This window comes from Equus quagga, chromosome 20 (genome assembly GCF_021613505.1).
Source record: "Equus quagga isolate Etosha38 chromosome 20, UCLA_HA_Equagga_1.0, whole genome shotgun sequence".
Taxonomy (NCBI): Eukaryota; Metazoa; Chordata; class Mammalia; order Perissodactyla; family Equidae; genus Equus; species Equus quagga.
In genome coordinates this window covers 2528000-2552060 of record NC_060286.1, presented here as the reverse complement: position 1 = coordinate 2552060, position 24061 = coordinate 2528000, and the positions used below count along the sequence as shown (strand labels likewise).

At 42.9% G+C, this 24061-nt stretch overlaps 1 protein-coding gene across 2 annotated transcripts in view; it reads right to left on the bottom strand.

The window, feature by feature from the left end:
• Positions 1–8415, bottom strand: part of FBXO34 (F-box protein 34) — a 75418-nt gene extending 67003 nt beyond the window's left edge. The window contains exon 1 of one of the 2 annotated variants that reach the window (XM_046647230.1): positions 8292–8415. The gene's annotated coding sequence lies outside the window, so the exon portion shown is untranslated. Of the gene's footprint in view, positions 1–7657; positions 7683–8291 lie in introns of those variants that run through there. The other variant, XM_046647231.1, reaches the window with a different exon arrangement.
• Positions 8416–24061: the final 15646 nt, after the last annotated feature.

The window sequence follows — 24061 nt, the reverse complement described above, 5'->3', positions numbered from 1 at the left end:
CAGGCAGGCCCAGAGACACGCGAGGGAGAAGGATGGGACGGACCATCTTACGGAAGTCTTAAAAGCTCCTTTTAAACGTGATGCCACAGAAACCTAGTGCAGGAGAGTAGCATCGCAGTGGAATTTTTGCCTGATTAACCTGGAAACTCTACAGAAAGACTGAAGGGAGTCAGTAATGGATTTATGAAACTATCACAGAGACGGTGATAGAAATCTAAACTCAAAATGATCATTGGTCTAGATCCGTGCTAATACAAAAGCCACTAGCCACACGCAGCTTTTGAGCACCTGAAATATCACCTCTGAACTGAAATGAGATTTAACTGTAAAATGCACATCGAATTTCAAAGACTTTATATGAAAAAAAGAATGTAAAGTATCTCAATAATTTTTTATATTGATTACATGCTGAAATCATGTTTGGAATATATTGTGTTAAATAACATTAAAATTATTTTCAGCTGTTTCTTTTTACTTTTTTGGATGTGACTGACTAGAAAATGTTAAATTACATATAACTCATTATATTTCTATTGAACAGCATTGCTCTATGGTTATCTCAACTTTTCTGACTCTCCCAATCACCATAAATTAAAACAATTTCAACATGTACCCATAAATATGCAAATATTTGTTTTACATATATACATGTACCACTGTACTAATATATTTTACATACAGAATAAAACATACACAAAAATAAATACTAAAAGGATGAGAAAAATAAACAAGTTATTCCAATATTTTTCTTCTTGCAATCCAATGAACCATGCCACACACTCCACATTGGAAGCGCAGGATGTTAGCAGAGAGACTGATCAGGAAAAGACAAATCCAAATGAAAGATTCACTAAAATCTGAAGATCAGTTGACTCTGAGAGCAAAAGAGAGGGGATGGACTAAGGATGACATAATGAACATCTGCTACTTGCTGCTCAGCATCCAGGAGCCCCTGAATTTCCCTTGGGAATCCACTCCTCTCCCAGAGAGCTCTTTCTTTCTTTTTTTTTTTTGCTGAGGAAGATTCGCCCTGAGCTAACAGCCACTGCCAATCTTCCTCTTTTCATATGTGAGCCACTGCCACAGCATGGCCACTGACAGAGGAGTGGTGTAGGTCCACGCCAGGGAACCAAACCTGGGCCGCCAAAGCAGAGTGCACCAAACTTAACCACTAGGCCACGAGGGCTGGCCCCCATCATGCTCTTTAGGTAGCAATGACCCCAGCTCCACCGGTAGGCCCAGGCTGGCTAACCAATTAGCATATCTTTATCTAGCTTTAGTGGTTGATTCAGAAATGTCAATATATTTGGGGCCGACCTGGTGGCACAGCAGTTAAGTTCACACATTCTGCTTTGGCAGCCCCGGGTTCACCAGTTTCGATCCCAGGTGCAGACATGGCACCATTTGGCAAGCCATGATGTGGCAGGCATCCCACATATAAAGCAGAGGAAGAAGGACACTGATGTTAGCTCAGGGCTAATCTTCCTCAAAGAAAAAAAAAAGAAAGAAAGAGATGTCAATATAACCCAAAGTCAATGAGATAAAGATGACATTGGCTGGGGCTTCTAGGAAGAGAAACTCTCTTCCAGCAATGGTTCTTAAGCTGAGGCTTATAGATCCCCCCATGGAGTTTAGATATAAAATTCGGGGTGTCTGTAAACTCAGATGAGGGGGGGAAATTATATATTTATTTTTACTAACCTATGACTGAAATTTAGCATTTCCTTCTATTGTGAATTCAGTCAACAGAGCACAATAATATTAGCAGTAGCTGTCACTTTTTCACCAGTAGAAATCACACGACCATTGATTGCAGACAACACCTCCAAGTAGTGACAATGTTCATCACTACTTGGAAATTATTAGACCCACAGTAAATCTTATTACTTAATAAAGAAGCACATATTACTATAATTTTTAAAAATATTTGGGGGGCCAGCCCCGTGGGCGAGTGGTTAAGTGCGCATGTTCCACTTCGGTGGCCCAGGGTTTCGCCGGTTCGGATCCTGGGCGCTGACATGGCACGGCTCATTAGGCCATGCTGAGGCGGTGTCCCACACACCACAACTAGAAGCACCCACAACTAAAATATACAACTATGTACTAGGGGGATTTGGGGAGAAAAAGCAGAAAGAAAAAATATATATATATTTGGTACCTGTATTTTAATACAACTGGTTTTCTTTGTAGTCCTATGTATTTTATTTAAAATATTACTCAGAAAAGGGTCCTATAGGCTTCAGACTTCCAAAGGGGTCTACAAAGCAAAAATGGTCAAGAACCCTGCCTTCAGCTTCTGCAGAAGCACACTCCTTCCCCTCCTCGGACTTGAGAGCATGAGGATGTGGGGCTTGAGCTGCTGACAAACATGCTGTGACCAAAAAGGGACCAAGGCCACAGAAGCAGGGCTCGTGAAACAAAGGAAAGAAAAGAAACTGGAGGTTCTGATCACATAAGTCCAAGTGCATCAGGCTTCGCTTTTGGACCTTTCAGTATTGCAAGCCAGGAAATCTGAGTTGGTTTTCTGTTACACACACAACACAAAAAACCTAAATGGTACAGTTGCTTTCAGTAGTTTCTATCTTAGGAAACTAGAACAATACCCATGTCTTTGCGTGGAAACAGCAAAAATAGCAAAGGCTTAATTAAGTTTGTCACATTGATAGAACCTGGGGAATATGAGTTTAGTTTTCCACAAACTGAGTGTCCTGAAGACTCATCAATACTCACTCCAGGCTATTCGCACATGGACTTCCTGTTTTATAGAGGCTGGACAATTAAAACTACACTTTCCAGTTGACCCTGAAGCTAAGGTTTCAATATGACCTAAGTGTGGCCAAGCAGACATACCTGCATAAGATCTGGAGGGCAGAAAGTAACATGTAATGATGGTTTTGCCTAAAGAAGTTAAACTTCTACTGAGTACGGTGGCAGCAAGTTTTTGATTCAACAACATGCTTATGGTGACAGCAGCCCCCTTAGCAGACAAGTTTTGCAGCGTCGTTCTGGGGTTTGTTTCTGGGAGCTCGATCTAACCTGTTCATTCAGCCCACTCAAAATTCACATATCTTTCTTTCTCAATAAATCCCGTTTGCTACATATTTTTGAACAATTAGTACACAGTAACAGGGATATACAAAAAGTATCCTATTAGCACTTAGAAACCTAACAAGAGTTAACAGCTTATGGATACAGACGGAGGCAGGACCTGGAAAGAATTATAAGTGAAAAGTCCTAGGAGCTGAGGGCCAGATTACGAGCACAATAGTCAAGAGCAGAGCTTTATAGATGGTTCAGATCCGCAAGAGAAAGAACTGCCACCAAAGCAGAGAAATCAGAGATAGGCAAAGAACCACAAGAGAAGAGGGCTCAAAAAAATGAAGAGGTCAATTACCAAAGAAGACAAATAGAGAAGAATTTAGCCAACAGATCTATTTTTCACATTACTTCCTTCTTCAAAAACTGTCCCTGAGTACAGAATAATGCTCATATTCCCTCCAAAGTTGGGTCCCAACCACCCTTATCTGCTACTCTTCCTTTATACCGTAACTTCTAATCACACAGTCCATTCAAAGAAAACACACCTCTTCTCCGGACAAAATTGGGCCTAAAATAAAGGCCCAATTCAAGACCTACACCTGGGAAGCTTTCTCTGGCAGTCCCAGTTGCCTCTGAATTCATGTAACATTTCTTTCTTTTCAGACACCTAACTAAAATCCAAACTAAATTATAAGCCTAAAGAGAGCAAGGGCTGTGTTTCTCATTTCTTTATATTCTGAACACCTAGCATAATGCCACCCAAAAGTGCTGCTAACAAAGCAGGCCCTTTGAACAGGTACCTTCAGAAGGCTGGCAGGAGATTGCAGGATATTAAAAAATTACTTAAACTGACTTGGAAGGTACATGAAAGAACTTTCTGTGGTGACAGCAATATTCTCTATCTTGACAGGTCTATGCATTAGATGTATGAACTTGTCCAAACTAAGGGATGGGATATATAGATTTGTACATTTTACAGATTATAAATCTGACATAAAAAACAAGTAAACAAATAGTTCGTAATAGGCATGCTGAAATGTTTAGGGGTATAAAGTACGTTTACTTTGAAGTACAGTTTGAAATACTCTGAATAAAAATATAAGATGGATTGATAAATGGATAGAGGGAGACAGGGAGGATGGGAGAGAGATAAACAGATAAGCAAAGAAAGCCAAATATGAATTACAGCATCTAGGTTGTAGGTACTTAGGTACTCGATGTACAATACTTCTCACAACTTTACTGTGACTGAAATTTTCATGATAAAATACTAAGGAAAGAAAACAAAGAGTGGAAATCAAGGCTGAGAGGCTCACATATTTCAGAAGTTTGTCAATTAAAGAAAAGGAATGACCTTAGAGAAGAAAAAGGTAGATGCATGTCCCTGAGACTGGGACGTCTGGATTTTCCCTCTTCTCATTTTAGATTGCCTACACACACTAGTCCTGGCCTTGAGCACTCGTTCTTGCCTCAAGAAAGTGCCCACTCACTAAGCCCCTTCATTCTGGGAAAATCCAAATCCATGGAGTCTAGATCCTGTGTCTGTCCTGGGCTATGATAATCTGTTCCCCATTCTTTTTATCTGGGCTTCTAATACCTCCTGAAATTGACCTTCAGATGACCCTCAAACAGCCAATGTGGAATAACATAAATGGTTCACCCTCCTGCTCCAATTCTGGCCCAACAGACCCATGGCCCTCCATGGCAAGGGAACGTTAAAACAAGGTCAAGGGTCCTTGCAGTAAAGACAATTCACCTGGGTATCACAGTCCCTGGCTGAGTACTTGGCACAGAGGTACTCAAAAGATGTCTGTTGGATGAACGAAACCCTTGGCCTGACAATCCTGTAAATCACCACGCGTACTTAGTGCTTAGTTTCACATTTATACCTACCTTGTGCCGAGGGTAGGAAATGTATGCACCAGAATTCTGAAGCTGAATATTTAAAAAGGGAAGAGCTGTGGAGAGCCAACTAGAAGATGGAGTTGGAAATAAAAGATGGATAAACTCTTTCAACTAACATTAAGGAACACCTACATTTGAATGATTAATACTTTCCTGGATAATACAGTACGTTCATCAGTCAAAATACCATAAGCATGAACTAAAGGGGAGAAGACAAATTATGCAAAGATGAGGATTGACAGACATTCAATTTCCAGATGACCTAAATGCAGTTGGAGTTAATCTGCTCTTTTTCGTTGTTGTTGCTTTCAAAGGTCTGCAGATTATGCACTTGCTGAATTTTGCCTTTGTCACACATGACCTAACAAGGAAGGCATTCATTGCACCATAGTAGCTTGCCTCACGTATCTGGTTCTAAACAGCTGCAAATTTTGGAACATAACACTAAAGGATGTCTCTAACGACTAGTATGTTCTCTCCCCACCAAAGATTAAAACAAGATAAAGGTTTACTAGAAAATCAAAACTGTCCAAATTAAACTGGCTGAGCATAAATTTAAATTTAGAAAATAAAGCAGAAAATCTGTATAAGAATTTAAATTCTACTTCATGTTAATAGAATAACTGATCCAATAAACATATCCTAACAAAATTCTAAAATACAGCACTTTCATTCTTCGTATTTACTTTTTACCTGTCAGAAAGATGCCATATCACTAATGAATGGTAGATTTAGTCCCTCCAAATGCTGTAACTGGATAAAATATTTTAAAATAATAATAAACTCGATCTCACATAAATTTCCAATTATAAGAAGTAAAAATCAGGGCCAGCTGGGCGGCGCAGCAGTTAAGTTCGCACCTTCCGATCGGCTGGTTCGGATCCCCGGTGGGGACGTAGTCACCACTTGTTAAGCCATGCTGTGGCAGGCATCCCACGTATGAAACAGAAGACGATGGGCACAGATGTTAGCTCAGGGCCAGTCTTCCTGAGCAAAAGGTGGAGGACTGGCAGCAGATGTTAGCTCAGGGCTACTCTTCCTCAAAAAAATATATATATTTTTCAAAAAAAGAAGCAAAAACTGCTTCCCAGACCCAAAATGTCAAGGCTTGGGTGAAAACATCCTGCCAAAAGTAGAAACAAGCTGTAAAAACATTTAGAAGTGTTCTGGTTTGTTAAACAGTTATGCAACCACACTCGTGAGCTGGCTTTTTTATACCTGTCATTGCTCCTCATCACATCAGAATATAGATTTATTCTCCACCTCTTCACTCATTTCCCACAAGGAAAGATAAAAACCCCGATAACGGGGAAAAAATGCATTGCCAAGGAGGAGCTGTGTTATCATCATCATTTCTATGTGCTTCTCCTCACATTTTAGTTCGACTTTCATCTCTTCCCATTAATTTACAGAGCCATGGAGCCTGCCCCAGAAAGGCTACTGGGAAAAGACACATGCAAGTGTCCTTGCTGTACCTCTTTCAGTTGCACTGCAAAGGATCTTGCCATGAGCCACTCATCTTATAGAGCAGGCTGACTGACACCCTCAAGGTGGGCAGTTTCACATTAACTCAGTACCTATCAGTCCTGAGGATCCAAAGGCTCAAATTTTGTCTTTAGAGCCCTCACTCAAGATTGTCACCGTACGATTCCTAATTTGTTAAATGAAAAAAAAAATAACAACTTTCAGTACTACACACAATGCTGTCAAATTTCCATGGCATAGTGAGGATCAAAATGAGATTTACAGGAAAGCCTTGTTTTGTGAATTTCCAGTCAAATCTGACAGGAATTAACGAGGGTGAATTTTTGCTTTCTCTCCTGTGTTAATGGGCATAGCATAACTTCCATCTGCATGATGATGCAAAATCCAGGGAGATAATACCTTATCGATCACCCTTAAAGAGCTAATGGAGAGGAGGAAGTGTTAATAACAAAAACCTACCATTACAAATCAAGGTGAGCGAGGAAGGACTGAGGACTCTCCCACCCCAGCTTCCTGCTGAAGACACTAAGATGTAATTATGCTTCCATTTTAAGCCATCTACCTTTCAAACTAGATTCTATTTAAATGATGCTAAAGAGAGGAAGAAATGATGAGTGAAAGCACCCATACCCTGGAATACCTGAAGAGGGTCAGTAATGGCAAACGACTAGCTTCTCTTCTGGCCAGAACTCTTGAAAGCTTTGGAGGAAAAGCAATATTCATAGAAAAGGCACCTTTTTAAAATTCTGTAGTTTCATATTTGAAAGCACTACAGACAAAATTTGAGTTACCTGTCGAGACAAGCAGTCCCGGGATGTGTCATTATACGGTTATAGCCCAGTCTTAGTAAGAAAACAAGAAAAAGGCTTGTGGCTGAGCTCTAGCTGTAGGAAACCCTCAATTAGCCATGGTAGCAGGGGACAGGGACAACTGGATAAATTAAATCCTCACGTGATTATCATTTAAGAATATGGGATTTATTCAACCCACCCCCACGCCCCCAGTACAACAGAAAAATTTCACTTAAAATCCCCTCTCCCTCTTCCTGGCCACTCTCTCAAAAAATGCGAACAAGCAGATGGATCATCTCAGAATTGTCTTGCCAAAAAGAGTAAGGCAAACTCAACCGTCAGCACTCAAACCGGTTCTATGTTTTTCAGCAATTCCGATCACAAACCAACAAACTATGAGTTTAGCCTCCTGACGGGCATTTACGTTAAACACGCACCCCTAAAGCCTCTTGATGTCCGTTTTTCTAAAGCAAATGCGTCTTAGATTGAACGAACTAACAACGCTTGTTCGAAACGAAGTTAAAGAACCTGACAACCACCGCGTTAAAACTGCAAAACGCCGATCCCGAACCACCTTCCACGCAGCCCCGCGGCGAGCCGGGCGGTGACATTACGCTGAACTTCCTTGTTCTCCCTCGGGTCCTCCCGGCCCTTCCGCGCCCAGGGCCGCCGGGCCTGCGGCGACATCACCGCCCCCTCCTGGGAAGCCCTGACGTCACAGGCACGCGGACCCACGGCCACCACCGCGTCGCAGACGGCGGCCGGCCGGGGGCCAGCGGGCCCCCAGCCCGCGTCCCGCGCGGCCCGGGTCGAGGGGAAGCGCCGGCGGTGCGGCCTTGCCGCCGGCTGACCCGGACCAACGTCCGCGCCGGCGCGGGCCTCCTCACGGCCCTGCCGCGATCGCCTCCCCTCCCGCCGGCGGCGGCGCGCCCGCCCTCCGTGGCCCGCGGGGCGCCGCTCGGCCGAGCGCACGGAGGCCCCGGCCCCTGCCCCGGGTCCGCCTGCCCCTTCCCGCGCGAGGGCCGGCGGAGGGCCGGGAGGGCTGGGGGCCGCGCGCCCGACCCGACCCACCTGCGCTCCTGCCCCGGGCGGGGCCTGGCCCGGGCTGCGCACCCCGACGCGGCGGCGGGAGGCCTGCTCGCTCCCCGCGGCGGAGGGCGATCGGGCGCCCAGCGCGGCCCGGCCGAGCCCAACGCTCGGCCCGAAAACCATTTGTTTGGCTAAAACGCCGTGACGTCACGCGCCGGCCCGATCGGCGGTTGGCCGGGGAGGGGCCGGGCCGGGCGTGGCAGCGCCCCCTGCCGGCCGTGCTGCGGGGCTGCAGACGCTGGGACCGGCGAGCGGGGACCCGGAACGGCAGACCCGGGTGAAGCGTCCGCGGGCCCCCGGCGGTGGAGAAGCGGGAAGGCTGGGGCGCGACCTGTGGAGAACCGAGCTAACCCTCGGGCTGGCCAGGCCTCAGTCAAGGGACAGGACAAGTTTGCTAATACTCGGGGGTGGGCCTGGAATTATCGATGCTGCTAGCTTGCTACTACATGTCCTGGTAGACTTGCTTCCAACCGGCCGGCTGGGCTTCAGAGTTCTCGTTTGTAAATGAAGGGTTTGGGAAACTCCTCTGACTGTCGTTCTTTTCTCTGCAAATCATGGCAGGAATGCCTACCAGCAAGCAAACTTGGAGATCGACAGTCTTAAACTGTGGTCTGTAGAAGCTTAAAGAATTGTAAAGGATGGATATAAAAGAGGTTTTTAATACTTAATTAATTTCAACTTTCTTTTTTTGCTAAGGAAGACTCACCCTGAGCTGACATCTGTGACAGTCTTCTCCTATCTTGTATGTGGGTCGCTGCCACAGCATGGCTGACAAGCAGTGTAAGTCCGTGCCTGGGATCTGAAACCAAAAACCCCGACTGCCCTAGCGAGGCACGCAGAACTTAACCACTGGGCCACCAGGGCTGGCCCTTTAATTCAACTTTCAAATCAGAGTGCCAGAGAGAAATCTTTGTATCTTCAGCCTTTAAAGTGATAATTGCTTTCATTGTAAAAATAATTTTAGCCACATCATAAAACAGGAGGACAGTAAAGATAAAGTCCTTCACCCTAACCCAGCTGCTCAGCGTTTGGCATATTTTCTTTTAGACCATTTGTGCCATGCATTTTTATTTTACAATGTTGTAATCATAGTGTGCACACAATTTTTGACTTTATTTTTTTGCTATTATGTGTTTTTCATATTTCTACATAAGCTTCATAAGCACTTTAACAGCTGCAGGAAATTATATTAAGTGGACATACAAAATTTATTAAATTCTCTATTCTTGGACATAACATTTTCTTCCTTTTTTTCCATTATAAAGAAATCATAGGCTATTTTAATGAATGCAGATTTTTAAAGATAAATACTCAGAAATTGAATTACTAGGTGAAAGAGTATCAACACTTACAGTTACTAATACAAATTGCCAAAATGACTTTTAAAAGATTGAACCACATTGCACTTAAATCAGCAGCTTTGATTTTAACCAGAGCTTAAAAAAGTAGATTTATCCAATTATAAGGCTACTTTTATAAAATATATATTATAAAATCTTAAATATCAAAAAGTAAAAACAAGCCAGCTCTGATTGCCTAGCAGTTAAAGTTCAGTGTGCTCTGCTTCGGCAGCCCAGGTTTGGTGGAAGCACACCACTCGTCCGTCAGTAGCCATGCTGTGGTGGTGGCTCACATAGAAGAACTAGAAGGACTTACAACTAGAATATACAACTATATACCAGGGCTTTGGGGAGAAAAGAACAGTAAAATAATAAAAAGAATTAAAAAAATATTTCCCAGAATCTCACCACCCAGAAATCACCACTTACATTTCTATCAAGGCCTTTATCTATACACATACTTTTTTTTAATTTAATTTTTATTGAGTTAATGATAGGTTACAATGTTGTGAAATTTCAGGTGTACATTACTGTCTGTCAGTCGTATTGTAGGTGCACCCCTTCACCCTTTGTGCCCACCCCCACCCCACCTTTCTTCTGGTAGCCACTAATCCGTTCTCTTTGTCTACATGTTTAAATTCCTCATATGAGTGGAGTCATACAGAGATTGTCGTTCTCTATCTGGCTTATTTCACTTAACATAATTCCCTCAAGATCCATCCATATACACATACTTTTTAATAAAAATTGGAGAAGGGCTCATATTGTACGTATTGGCATCAAACTATGTCTTATTTAATATCTGATTGGTATTAGCTCAATATATCATGATTCATTTGAAACTTCATCACATTTGACTCAAAGTTCTAAACTTCAATCCGTCCTTTCAGGTTCATCTCAAACACTGTCCTCCTTAAAACCTCTTGATTCTTGGGGCCAGCCCAGTGGCATAGTGGTTAAGTTTGCATGTTCCACTTTGGCAGCTCAAGGTTCATGGGTTTGGATCCCGGGCACAGACCTACACATCGCTCAACAAGCCATACTGTGGTGGCGTGCCACATACAAAATGGAGGAAGATTGCCACAAATGTTAGCTCAGCGACAATCTTTGTCACCAAAAAAACCCAAAAAAACCTCTTGATTCTTTAGAGGAATCAAAAAATTGATTCCCCTCATTTTTTTCTTCTTCCCTTATGGCCCTTTTTTATTCCACCCACCATCTCCGTGACTGGTTCAGACACAGGCATGTGATGCAAATCCAGCTAACAAAATGCACTGGTGGGTTTACTGAGATACTTCTGGGAAAAGTTTTCCTTACCCTTAAAAAAAGACACTCACTTTCTGTTGAACTGCATTACTTTCCTAAATAAAATTATATTTTACTAACAATGACAGAAAAAAACACGCAGGAAGAAACAGTCCCTCATCTGCTGCTAGATGTCGTTCTGCCTGCATGTGGTGACTGGTACTACGATTGCCATCTCAGGACCTTGAGACGTGTTAGCTCAGGAGAGCATAGAGGATGGCAAAACAGAAGGATGGAAGTGACCTGTGTCCTTGATGGCATCATTGAACTTCTGATGTAACCAATCCTTGAGACTGTTATATGAGATAATAAATTATATTATTTGTCATTTATGGGACTTTCTAAAAAAACTGAAAGTAGCTGAAAACATCTTGATACACACTATGTATATATATGTATGTATGTGCATGTATATATATATACACACACATATTTTGGGGATGAGGTTGTAGGATAGGAAATAAAATGAGGGGAAGACACTAAGTGACTCTTTTTGGGGCAAGCACTACAATAATCTAACAATAAAATAGTTTTGTTTTGCTCTGCTTCCAGAATAATCTTAAACTAATGATAATAGAAATTGGTAAAATCAGTGGGAAAAGAATCTTTGTCTATTAATGCATAAGTTTGTGTTCTCTGAAGAAATGAGTAGGAACTCCTGTGACATTTTGAAATCTTTAAGAAAATGGCATTTTCCACTCATTGAAGTCTAATTTGAGGGAGCCTGCAGCATCAGCATGAGCCTAGCCATCTGATCTTATTCTTTCTCAGGTCCAGGGCGCCTAGTTCACAGCTACCTGCTGTATGTAGCAAAGGAGAGGCTTCCTGGCTGGAGTAACCCAGTCACATCAGCTTGCTAAACTGGTCCAGGGAATAGATTTGGCTCAGAAGTGAGTTCTTTAAAAAAGCCACGAACTTATTCTGCAGTTTTAGGATTTGCTGGCATTTTCTACCAGACATAACTATGCTCTTATGCCAAGTCTTGCTTTGAAATACCAAAGACATTTTCAAAAAGCTCAGAGCTTAGTTACCAGCATTTCCTTGCAAAATCATTTGTTTTATCTGTTAGAAATGCACCCAAACTAGATATTTTCTTTCGACAAATGTACAGTGGTTTGGTTTCTTTTGAATATCCCGCTGCACCGACCCCATCGCGCCAGTGTATTACGGCTTCCTGTTACTCTAGCAGAGCGTCCACTCATCTTCCGCCACACCTCACTTCCCGCTCCTTCCTGAGACTGCTGAGCTGCATGCAACTTTTTTGTGTGCCTTCATCAAGACGCCAGCTGAACAGTAATACTGTTCAGTAATACTGTTGCTTTACATTATTAAAGTAAGTTGAACCTGTTTTGTCCTTTCCCTAGCTGCCCCTCTGTTCCACAAAACCAAAGGATGCCTTCCAAGTGGCAAGATTTCCTTATAAAAGAGTGAGGGGCGTCTGACTGCTCCCCCTTGTTCAGGCCATGCTTTCTTATCTTGGAGCCAACACTGTCACGCTCAGATTATATATGCTCCTTAAGGCCCCATTGCTTCTGTGGCTTTTGCCATCTGTCGTTTTTACTGTCCCTGCGCTTCTCTAGCTTTCTGTGTGTTTTCCTTCTCTCTTCTGCTCTGTCCCTGCTGTGTCTCCCAGATTTCTTGACTTTCTCACCAAATGGCTTGACTTGCATGGTCATCACTCGCAAAGAAGACTCCTTTTGGTCCATGTATGTTGTCACTGAGTCTCTGCACGCTGATGTAGGCTTGAATCCTCTCCCTTTCTCCATTACTTCCTTCATTCCCTGCTCCTCGGGGGCTCCTGTTGCATGGCTGCATGCATTTTCTTTTTTGTATTTCCGGTATCGGCAAAGTTTTAGAGCTCCACTCTCTGAATAAAATCAATGTGTGATTAATATGTGTACTAACAGTCCCATTCTTAAGCTCGTTAAATACTTCTCAAAAATGTGCTAAATGCATTTTCACGTCCGTGTTATTCTGTATGTTGGCACATCCGAGTCTTAATTTCCTGCTTTGCAGAAGAAGTTCTGCTCTAATAACAAAAGCTCTGTTGGAACATCACAGAAAGAGATGTTGTTCAAGTTCCAAAATTATTGGCTAAGCCACTCTGCCTTCAAAAGGTATAAAACGGATACAATTAGTGTTCTTCATTTTTTATGTTTTCGCCATTGCTCTTACATTAGAGTGGCTATCAGGCTGCCCAGAGAAGAGGCAAGCACCGTGGTTTATACAAACGTATTATCCACCTACTACCATATTATCACCCCTACGGCCCCTTCCCTGAATCCCCGAACAAAGTTAGTCATTCCCACAATCTATGTTCTCGTGGTACTTTGTTCCACTTTTACTATTACACTTAAGACATTTCAATGTAATTTATCTGTGTATAGAGCTTGCCTTCTCCCTCTGTGATCTCTCTAAAGACATACTCTACTGATTTGTTGAATCAGTAAATGGATGAATGATCTATGAGAACAATGTCATTATATCAAAATTTTCAGAGGTAAAAATATCTTTTCATTAAGTGCAATGATATTTAAATTGCCAAACTTGTCAATTTTACATAAATGAAACTAAATTAAAGATCACAGAGCTTTGTGATCCTTCCCTGAGTAGCTAACTGGTGTTCATGCCCAGAATGCTGCTGGAGCGGATCCTGTTGGCCTTCCCAAAGGCTCGTGAGGTCCTCAGTGCCTTCTTGAAGGGAAAGTGACTTACATGTTCTCTCCAGAGAGTTTGATGTCGTAAACTACTCACTGGGTCTTCTCCTGAATTGGACTATAATTTGTACACTGTTGTCTAAGATAAATTACAGGAATCTTCTTAAAACTTATTAAATTACATATTCATGAGTTTGTGGCAAGGGCTATTTTTCTATTTGTTTTTAAAGTACAATTTAATATTCATTTAGGCAGCAATTGAACTTGCCAATTTAAAATTTTATTTTAGTCTGAGCTCTCCTTTTTCTTCCTGTCATTCTCATTAAACTATCAGTCAAGTTTAAATCCAGAGCTGGACTGACAAATGCCTACTGAAGGATGCGGAGGAGAAGGGGCAGAAGAAGAGGAATAAGGAGGAGCCCAGCCCAGGGTTTCGTCAGTTTGAATCCTGGGCGTGGCCATGGCACCACTCATCAAGCCATGCTGAGGCAGCATCCCACATGCCACGAGAAGGACCCACAACTAAAAATACACAACTATGAACCGAGTTGCTTTGGGGAGAAAAAGAAAAAAATAAAATCTTTAATAAAAAAAGAAAAAGAAAAAGTAAACTATTTATACGCATATGTTATTTGCCCCTATTTATTAGGGAAAGAAAGAAGAAAAAGGGACCTGGACAAATAGGGGATAGATGGCTACATGGGGAGATAGTCATACAAGGGAATAAGAAGCAGGATTTAAAATGAATCATACAGACGGATGTGTATCGGTGTGGATAATTCTCAGAAAACATTCGGTTCAGTGATAGAAGCAAGTTGCAGATGGATACCCACTATGCGCTCCCATTTACCCAAATCTTAAAAACAGCAAACAAAACACACACACAACAACGCTAAGTATTGCTTATTTACAGCTACAATTGCAATAAAAGTATAAAGACATGGGTGAGAAGGGTCCAAAACATCCTCAGGGTAATAGTTACTTCTGGGGAGAAAGGGAGAAGAAACTACGAGAAAGAGGCACAAAGAAAGACTTCAATCATATTGGTAGCATTTTATTTACTTAAGAAAGAAAATCTGAGGGGCCAGCCCCGAGGCCAAATGGTTAAGTTCGCACCCTCCACTTGGGCGGCCCAGGGTTTCGCTGGTTTGGATCCTGGGCGCAGACCTAGCACCGCTCATCAGGCCATGCTGAGGCGGCGTCCCACATGCCACAACCAGAGGCACTCACAGTCAGAGTATACCGCTATGTACTGCGGGGCTGTGGGGAGAAGAAGAAGAAACAAAAGAAGGATTGGCAACAGATGTTAGCTCCGGTGCCAATCTTAGAAAGAAAATACCTGAACCAAATATAGCTGGTTTACTGTCAATATTTTTAAAACTCTAAATGGTGACTACATGGGTATTTGTAAAATCACGCTGAAATTTTTTGCGTCTTAGATGTATTCCATGAATATAACAAATAGACGCAAAATTTTCACATGAAAATTTTACAAGAAGTTGTGGTGTGAAGACTATCCTTAAGAAGAAAACCAGTGAACTTACTTATTACCTGTAGGTAATGTTGATGCAGAACAAACAACCTCAGGTTCATTCCTATTTTCTCTTCTTATCCCAAAGTGTTTATGAAACACAGATACAATTAGCTAAACACGTAAAAGTCTTACTGTACAAAAATGATACTTCTTTGTTAAGAGGAGGAAGTGAAGCCACAATTTCTGTCTTTACGGACCCTGGCATTACTGCTCTATTTTCCCAGTGAGAAGACAACATCAAATCCAAGGCATTTATAAGCCACCCGGAATTTGAACTCTAGGGGCAAATGCTTCTGTAACGTTCTTAAAAGCATCCACGGGGGGCTGGCCCCGTGGCCGAGTGGTTAAGTTTGCGCGCTCCGCTGCAGGTGGCCCAGTGTTTCGTTGGTTCAAATCCTTGGCGCGGACATGGCACTGCTCATCAAACCACGCTGAGGCAGCATCCCACATACCACAACTAGAAGGACCCACAACGAAGAATATACAACCGTGTACTGGGGGGCTTTGGGGAGAAAAAGGAAAAATAAAACCTTTTAAAAAAAAAAAGCATCCACAGAAATGGCAGTGAGACAGAATATCACAGTTCTCTTCTCATCCCTCCATCAGCCTCCTATCAGCTTATTTTCTGGTTGGCTCTGTACCCTCCTGAGCTGTACACAAAGAAAGCACAGAAATATATGGCTAGCCCATTACAAAGCAGCATCATCTGATGACTAAGCACAGGGAGGAAGCAGGGATCCAAGACACACATAAGGAGAAACCCACACAATTCCATCATGTGCCTTTGTGGAGCTGTGGCAAAGGCATGTCTGTGGTCACCCCACCAAGTGCCCAAATCCTTGACCCCTAGGCTTTGGGCAAAATAAATTTCAGACATGTCATTAGGGCTAATGAAGCCTCAGTAAGCTCTAAACAAAAAGCAGAATAATCATCAAAACCTTTTATTTTTGCCTAAAAGATTTAAAGTTCTTATTTAAAAAAAAGAAAAAGAAAAGACACTAGTTATTTAGAATGAGTTGGTGCCAGAGACTTATGTCAAAAGCAGCATGCAACACAAAGAAATCACTCTGTGATGATATTAAACAGCTAACGGGAAAGAGAGCTAGTAACACCCGAGCATCCTTAGGAGGGATTTACAGCTGAGAAAAGCCTGTGGCTCTGGCAAAGCATTCATTCTACGATCTGTTCACACTGTTCTTTACCTGCCTCAGGGGAGAGAGAGCCCAGTAGATGAGAACTCAGAACTCGGTAAGGTAGATTTGTTTTTCCTTAAAGAAGTATTAAGGAAACATCATCTGAAGGTCTCTTCCACAATAAACAGATCAAAGGCTGGTTGGGAGTATTTACAGGCAGTGGTTCTCAACCTTGAATACTCCTTAGAATCTCCTAGGAAGCTTTTGAAAAGTAAGCTGCCTAGGCACCACCCCAGACCAACTGAATCAGAATCTCAGTGGGGAGGAGCCCAGGTATTTGTGATTCTGATACACGATAAGGTTAAGAATTACTATCACAGGGCCAGGGATGTGCTGGTCAACTGGCTCTCAGGGACGGGGGTGGCTTATTCCAGGGAGCTCTGGTTTACATAGTGTCTGCCAATTTCTTGCTGTAAATTCTCCCACCATGGCCAATTTCAAGCTACTAATGTGAAGACACTGGACGTGGAGCTGTGAAGAGACGCACATAATCGGCCCTCACAAGCTTTTGAGTGCTGGCTCCAGCAGACCTCCTTCAGGGGCTTTTGATGATGTAGTCACAGTAAGGGGTGAGAAAGCAACATAGTGTGTCCTCCAGCTTTGACATACCATAGAACCTTCCGTCAGAGTTCAAGTTTTCTCAGTTTAAAGAATATAATGAAAAACTAGCATTAGATTAAACAATGACTTATCTACCATTTCATCAGTTTTTGCTTGTACCACCCTATCTTTAGAACTAACATTTATTTTAAAATATCATTCTTATAAATAGAATTATTATCTTTTTTCCACTTCACTAATAATATCTGAAATTAGCTCATTTTTGAAATAAAAATTTATTTAGATATATCAGTAAATTCAGCCTTTGGTAAAGAGAAACTTTGAGTTTCAAATGTGGTTGTGAGACTTCTCATATAAGACTGTCACAACAGCTCATGTTATGTGAGATTCATTAAACAGAAACAATTGAAATGTTGCCCTTACACCATTGAGAAATAGATGAACAGGAAACAATTCACTTGTGAAAGCTGTTTTTAAATAAACCACATTTATATAACACTATCCTGTGAATTACAGCCCTGTCAAGCTTCTATCTGAGCAAGTGCATAATCACTTCACTATAGCAGAGAAACTAAATGAGAGAAAATTCAAAATCACTTTGCAAGAGAGACCAAAAAAATGCTATCTCTGGATCAATAGAACAGACTTCTTAAACAGGAACACAAAAATACAATACAGTATCAAGAAATCAAATAAGATGGAAACAATTTACTAAGATTCACATTTATGTAGTGTACATTTAGAAAACCCAAGAATTATAGTCCTATAATGTTTCTATTTGAACTATTGTAGTCAAACAATAAAACCAAAAGAGCAAAAGATTATTTTAAAAGACAAAACCTCATGTTTCTGAATTATTTTAATGAACTTATTAACAAAAACAAAAATACTACAATTAGACTGTCTACAAATAAAATGGAAGCAATTAATCTTCAAGATTCAAGTTTTAAAAATCTACCATTGTAGGGGCTGGCCCCGTGGCCGAGCGGTTAAGTTCGCGCGCTCCGCTGCAGGCGGCCCAGTGTTTCGTTGGTTTGAATCCTGGGCGCGGACATGACACTGCTCATCAAACCACGCTGAGGCGGCGTCCCACATGCCACAACTAGAAGGACCCACAACAAAGAATATACAACTATGTACCGGGGGGCTTTGGAGAGAAAAAGGAAAAAAAAAAAAATCTACCATTGTAAAACATTATCGTAAGAATTTATGATGGTACCAAGCTTCCATTTGAGCCATTGTATAGTCACTTACTAGCAATAAAACTAAAAGAAAAAAATCTAGTTTACTTTGAGAGAGAGACAAAGTAACTTGCTTTGATCTTGGATCTTCAGAAGTTGACTCATTGAAGGCGGGATCAACTTGGCAGGTGATACACTTTGTTTTCAGGCTATGTGGACAGAGACCGAGTCTAGCCTTGGTGTACAGACACCTCTTGTTGCCAGTGGAGGATGAGCTGGGTCAGGAATTCCCCCGCAGGAGGGTAGAAAGGATTCTTGGGGAGCTTTGGCCTCACTTCCCACAATAAGGGAAGAATGGGGGACCACTTCTCTGTCCCCTCTGCGACATCTGACCCTAGACAAGAGGATTAGAGAAGATCTGCCTGGGTCACAGGCTCCCAGGTTAGGTGGGAAGTTGAACCAAGAAAAGATTCCAAGTGTCTGTCAGTGTGAGGAGCACCAGTAGAGGATCCACGTCAAGATGAAGTAGGCCTGACAGAGGGATGCTTTTTCTGGGATCCTGACCCCGTGGGAGTAGCATCTGGTGCATATAGGACACTGGATCCTGGATCTCCACGCCATCACAACCCTTCTTTCTCAGGGATCTGGTCATCCAGAGGATTCCCTAGCAATCCTCTTGGGCCTCTGCCAGATATCCCATTTGGAATGTTGGGAACATAGGATCTTTTCCCAAACGTCTCGATGCATGCATTTTTCTCTTCTTAAATTATCAAGGTTTCTCTCAGCCAACAGAGCTCTCAACCCATTATCATGAGCCTTTCTTCCATGAGGAAGAAACCAGGTTTGACAATAGCCAGCAGTTCTTTTGAATTTTCCCCAAAGAATTTTCGTTTCCATTTTATAGGTGTTCAGCTCTTTACATGCCTGGCTGATCTTCACATCTGCTTTGGAAAGACTCTCCTCCGTCTTCACAGGGTAAATTCAATCCAAATCAGTTATTTGGTGAAAACATTTCTTTTTTTGAGGCGATTCAGAAAGAAGTTGGAGTTTCTGCCAGAGCTTTGGCATCCCCTCTCCATGTGTTTTCCTAACTGCAATGACTCTCATTTGGAGACTTCTAATATGATCTTTAAATGCATCAATTAACTTTACTTACTTCAGTTAATTTAGTGGACTTTTGGTTTCTTTTTTCTTCAAGAGCCTCTAAATAAGTATTTCACTCAGCTGTATCAACTCATTTCTTCAAAATGCCTCTTATTCATCCTCTAGGAGGTGGCCATTTTCTAACACACTTGTTAGATCCGATTCCAGGCTCCCAGCATCTGTGAAGTCTTCTCCAAGAACGGCAGCCCAACCTTCCATCTGCAGCACGCGCTCCTCAGAGGCTTGCTCTGACGTTATCATTTAGAACTTGTTTCATGTGCAATTTAGCGTTTTTTTTCTGCTGGATTCGTTTTGTTACGTTCTTTCTATTCCTCAATTTCTTGTGAATACAGCTTTATGTTGCCCTGAAAATCAGAATTTTCATTCAAAGCATCTTTTAGTGCTTCTGAAACAGTTTTTCATCTTTGTCATGTATTTTGAAGGCTTTTCTGGTTGCAGCTACTTGAAATTTTATGTATTTTGATGCATCTTCAAAAGATTGAATCTTTCTTAGAATATCGATCATTAGCTCAACTTGTTTTACATGGTTAGATTTTTCTTCCTTCAGTCCTTTTCTCAAACTTTTTATTTTAAGCCCAAGAGCTGGAAATTTCCAGCTCTTTATTAATGGCCTCCAGTTTTTGTATTTCCGATCAATTGTCCTCATATGTGGCATCCATTAAAGTTGATTCAGGGATCCTAAATTCCTTTTTTCCCTCTTTTCCTGAATTGGATCCTTTATTTTGCTATGAAGGATATTACTGGGACAATTTATTGTAGTATTATCAATGTTAATTTCCTAACGCTGATGGTTATATTGTGATTATGTAGGAGAATGTCCTACACACACTCCCTAAAGTATTTGGTTGGCAATTACTCCCAAATGGATATCCCAAGATAAAATATTCTCGAGCGTCTGTGTCAGCAGACCTGTGGTAGGTCACAACAGTGGCCACCACCAATGTCTCAGTCTCTGGAGAGGTCTCCCCCCTCACCAAGATGCACCCAGAGCCTACCATGAACAGGCTGACCACAGGCAGGAAACACACCTACAACGTATCCATCACAGCTGATAGAAGAATGGAACAATGTGGTGCCTGGAGCCCGTCATGCCTGGAGACCAACATCCCTGGACCCCCTCCTCACTGCCCATTTTCTCTATATAACTGCCTCAAGATTCTGAAATCCTTGAAGATGGATCTTTGAGACATTAGCCACCCATCTTCCGATTAGCCAGCTAATCTAATTAAACTTCCATTCCCGATCTCTTAAAAAAAATTCTCTGTACTGTACTTGCAACTTTTCTATAAGCTTGATTTTTAAAGTTAATAAACTTTATTTTTCAGAGCAGTTTTAGGTTCACAGCAAAATTCAGCAGGAGGTACAGAAAGTTCCCATATATCCCCTGTTTTCACACACACAATCCCCTCCACTATCGACATCCCAGCCAAAGTGGTACATTTGTTACTATCAATGAACTTACATTAAAACGTCGTTATCACCCAGAGTCCACAGTTTACATCACGGTTCATTCTTGGAGTTGTACGTTCTGTGGGTTTTGACAAATGGATAAACCACGTAACCACCATTGTAGTATCGTACAAAATAGTTTCATAGCTCTAAAATCCTCTCTTCTCCACATATTCATCCCCTGCTCCCTGCAACTCCTGGCAACCACAGATCTTTTTATTGTCTCCATAGTTTTGCATTTTCCATAATGTCCTATGGTTGGAATCATACAGTGTGTACCCTTTTCTAGATTCTTTTTGAACAAGGCTAAGCTTGTCAAAAACTTGATGTCTTTCTCCAGAAGGGCACAAACTCCAGTGGCCAGTTCTTTGTCTCTACTTGCATAAAGTAGACTTTCAATAATTAAAAATATGACTATGAATGTAAATATACCATTTTCCACAGCAATCCATGAGGATCTGGGCCTGGTCAGCTGTCCCCTGTCCATGCTGCCACTGCCTGGCACAATGTCTCCAGGACTGGCATGACATGGCACATCATGGTCATCACTTAGAACCCTTCAGGTTTCCAGGACCCTGCTGGCTACCTCAGACGGCAGAGAACACTGGTGAGCGTTTGGCTCAGAACCAAACCTGTGGCTGGCAATAGATGCAGACCTCATTGGAGGTGGGGGAGGGGAACCAGTCAAATACTGGCCAATGGCTCTGGCTTTCTTGAGTGAACATTTTATTCTAGGGCCTGGAGGCCTCGTCCTGACCACAAAGGTCACAGGAAACTCCCTATTCTCAGCTCCCTTCCTTGGTTTGTGTCTGGCAGGTCTCTGAATGTAAGGAGGGGTGCTGAAAGGGTTATAGAGGGCCCCACAAACGGCTCCAACTTACTGCCCTAATTTTACCTTTAAAAACTAAGGAAGAAACAAGTGGTATTTCCAAAGTCTTCACATTTCAAGAATGAGCAGTCCAACTGTGAGCAAAGAAAGCATAATTTTCGGGGCTGGCCCCATGGCCGAGTGGTTAAGTTCGCGCGCTCCGCTGCAGGTGGCCCAGTGTTTCGTTGGTTCAAATCCTGGGTGCGGACATGGCACTGCTCATCAAACCACGCTGAGGCAGCATCCTACATGCCACAACTAGAATGACCCACAACGAAGAATATACAACTATGTACCGGGGGGCTTTGGGGATAAAAAGGAAAAAAATAAAACCTTTAAAAAAAAAAAAAGCATAATTTTCAAACGATCCCTACACAGAGTAGCGAAACTCTGGTGTTTGGTGACACAGAAGCCCTTCAGGGTGCTGTTGTTCAGAATGAGAATCTTAGGGGATGTTGGGTGCTGGATGGAGCTCTCCTCACACCATCAGGAGTACTGGACCATGTGAACATCTCCTCAGCGTAGTCTGGTCCTTGAGCCCAGGCCTTGTCCAGCTCAATGAGCAGTTCAATCTGGTTGACAACGGAACTGTGGGTCAGCTGGGAATTGGCTGGTTTTAACTGAGCAGGGATGAGTAGGTCTGCTGACCACAGCAGGCCTTGCTCAAGGTTACCTGGAGGTCGGCAGAATTGGGAAGCACTACTGAGCTTGGCTAGACTTGCTCCCATGTCTTAGGGTCCGCTGCTGTGGGCTGGGCTGGGCTAGACTAGCTCAGTGTGTCTCCGGGTCAGCTGGGAATCAGCTGACGTAGATTGCACCCAGCATGCACTGGGCTCTGCCCTACCTGCCTCTCATCTTCTTCCTAGAACAGCAGGAAACCCAGTCATGTCTGTCTTGGCAACGGCAGAGGCACAAGAGAGCCTTTTGCGTTTTGAAAAGTTTTCCCCGGCTGTGGGGTGTCAACGATTGTTTGGAAGGCCTTTCCTTTCCATGAAGTCCTCATCTCAGGGAGACTAAAGGCTGTTTGAAATGGGGATGCACAGTAAGAGTAGACGTGGATGCCCATTTCTCCTTTTGTTTCTCTGGTTCACTTCACCATCTTCCGAACCACACCATCTGTGCCAGGATCTGCATCTGCAAAATGCAGACCCAGCACTTGCCCTCTTTCCCATGTAACTCCACTCTGAAACAAAGTCTTGAATCTGATGAGCAGAGTCAACATCACATGTCTGCACTCTAAGAAGGAAAGCAAGAAAAGGGAAATGGTTCTACATCGAGAGGGGAGATTTCCACTGTGAGGAACTATGACCATGGGGAGAGAATGTTCGGAAGACTTGGGGCAGCCATGGATGACAGATGCTCATTACAGCTGCCATACTTGGACCACGTGACCTGGCCCCCCAGATGTGAGCTCCTAAAGGAACCAGGTCTGGTTAATTTGTGTATCATCTGAAAGCATCTAGTACTTATGGAAAGCTCAGGAGATGTTTGCTGAAAATTGTAATGAGGGTAGAAGGGGGAAGTGCTATGGGGTTCAGCATCAAGAACAACTGCTGTTACAACCCCAGTGTGCTAGGCATTCTAGGTTTGTCCCCGCACACAGGCTCGCTATATGCTCTCCTCTGCCCTGCTTCTGTGTCTAAGAAGGATGACTTCTAAGGACTGCATGCCCTGTACTCCCTTATCCTGTGGCTTTCCACGGAGAATGGCCAAAGAGAAGCACTGCTCCTGACAATGGGAAGGATGGAGAGAGATGGGTATTCATTCCCCACCATCCTGCATGGTTCTGGCAGGGGCTGTGTGGTTCAATGGCCACAGCTACTGCCAGGTACTGACCTTCCACAGTTCCAGCTCCCCGGGTCTCTGGCGACACTTCTCACTTCCCTTGCCTCCTCAGGCCTATGGTGGTAACAGTCTCCAGCTGTTGTTAGTCTGTGGGTACTTCACTAGCCTTTGCTGGGTCCCCAAACCCTGCCCACACCTCTGAAAATAGTTCCTTTTTAGAGTCTGCAGGAAAACCCATTGAGTGTGCCATTTATTTCCAGCCAGCACCCTGACTGGAACAGTCTGTTCATAGTCTAGAAAGAGGGAGCTAATACTGTACTTGTCCCCAGGTAGTCTTACACTTGGAGACAGGTCAAGCCCACACAGTCTGAAAGAATCCACAAATCAGCCTTTTACTTCTAGCACCAGAGAGACAGGAGTGCCTCTTCTGTTTTCTTCTATCAGTTTCTGCTCCCCAAATTCTCTCACTGGCGCCAGACCTCAATCTCTGCCTCCCCCACCCCCTTATCAGAGAAGCCTCCTCCCTTGTGCTACAGAGGCTGTGTTTCGTTTTTAAGTCTCGTTTTCTCCTGGCTCCAGAGAACTATTGCTTCTTGTGCCGACTGTCACTCTCTTGATCCAGGCAGGTTCCTTGCCAGTTGGGGTTGGGGTTGGGGTTTCCAACCCTAGAGGCTTAAGATGGGAAGAGAAAAAAGAGGCCTGCTTAGTGGTCTGC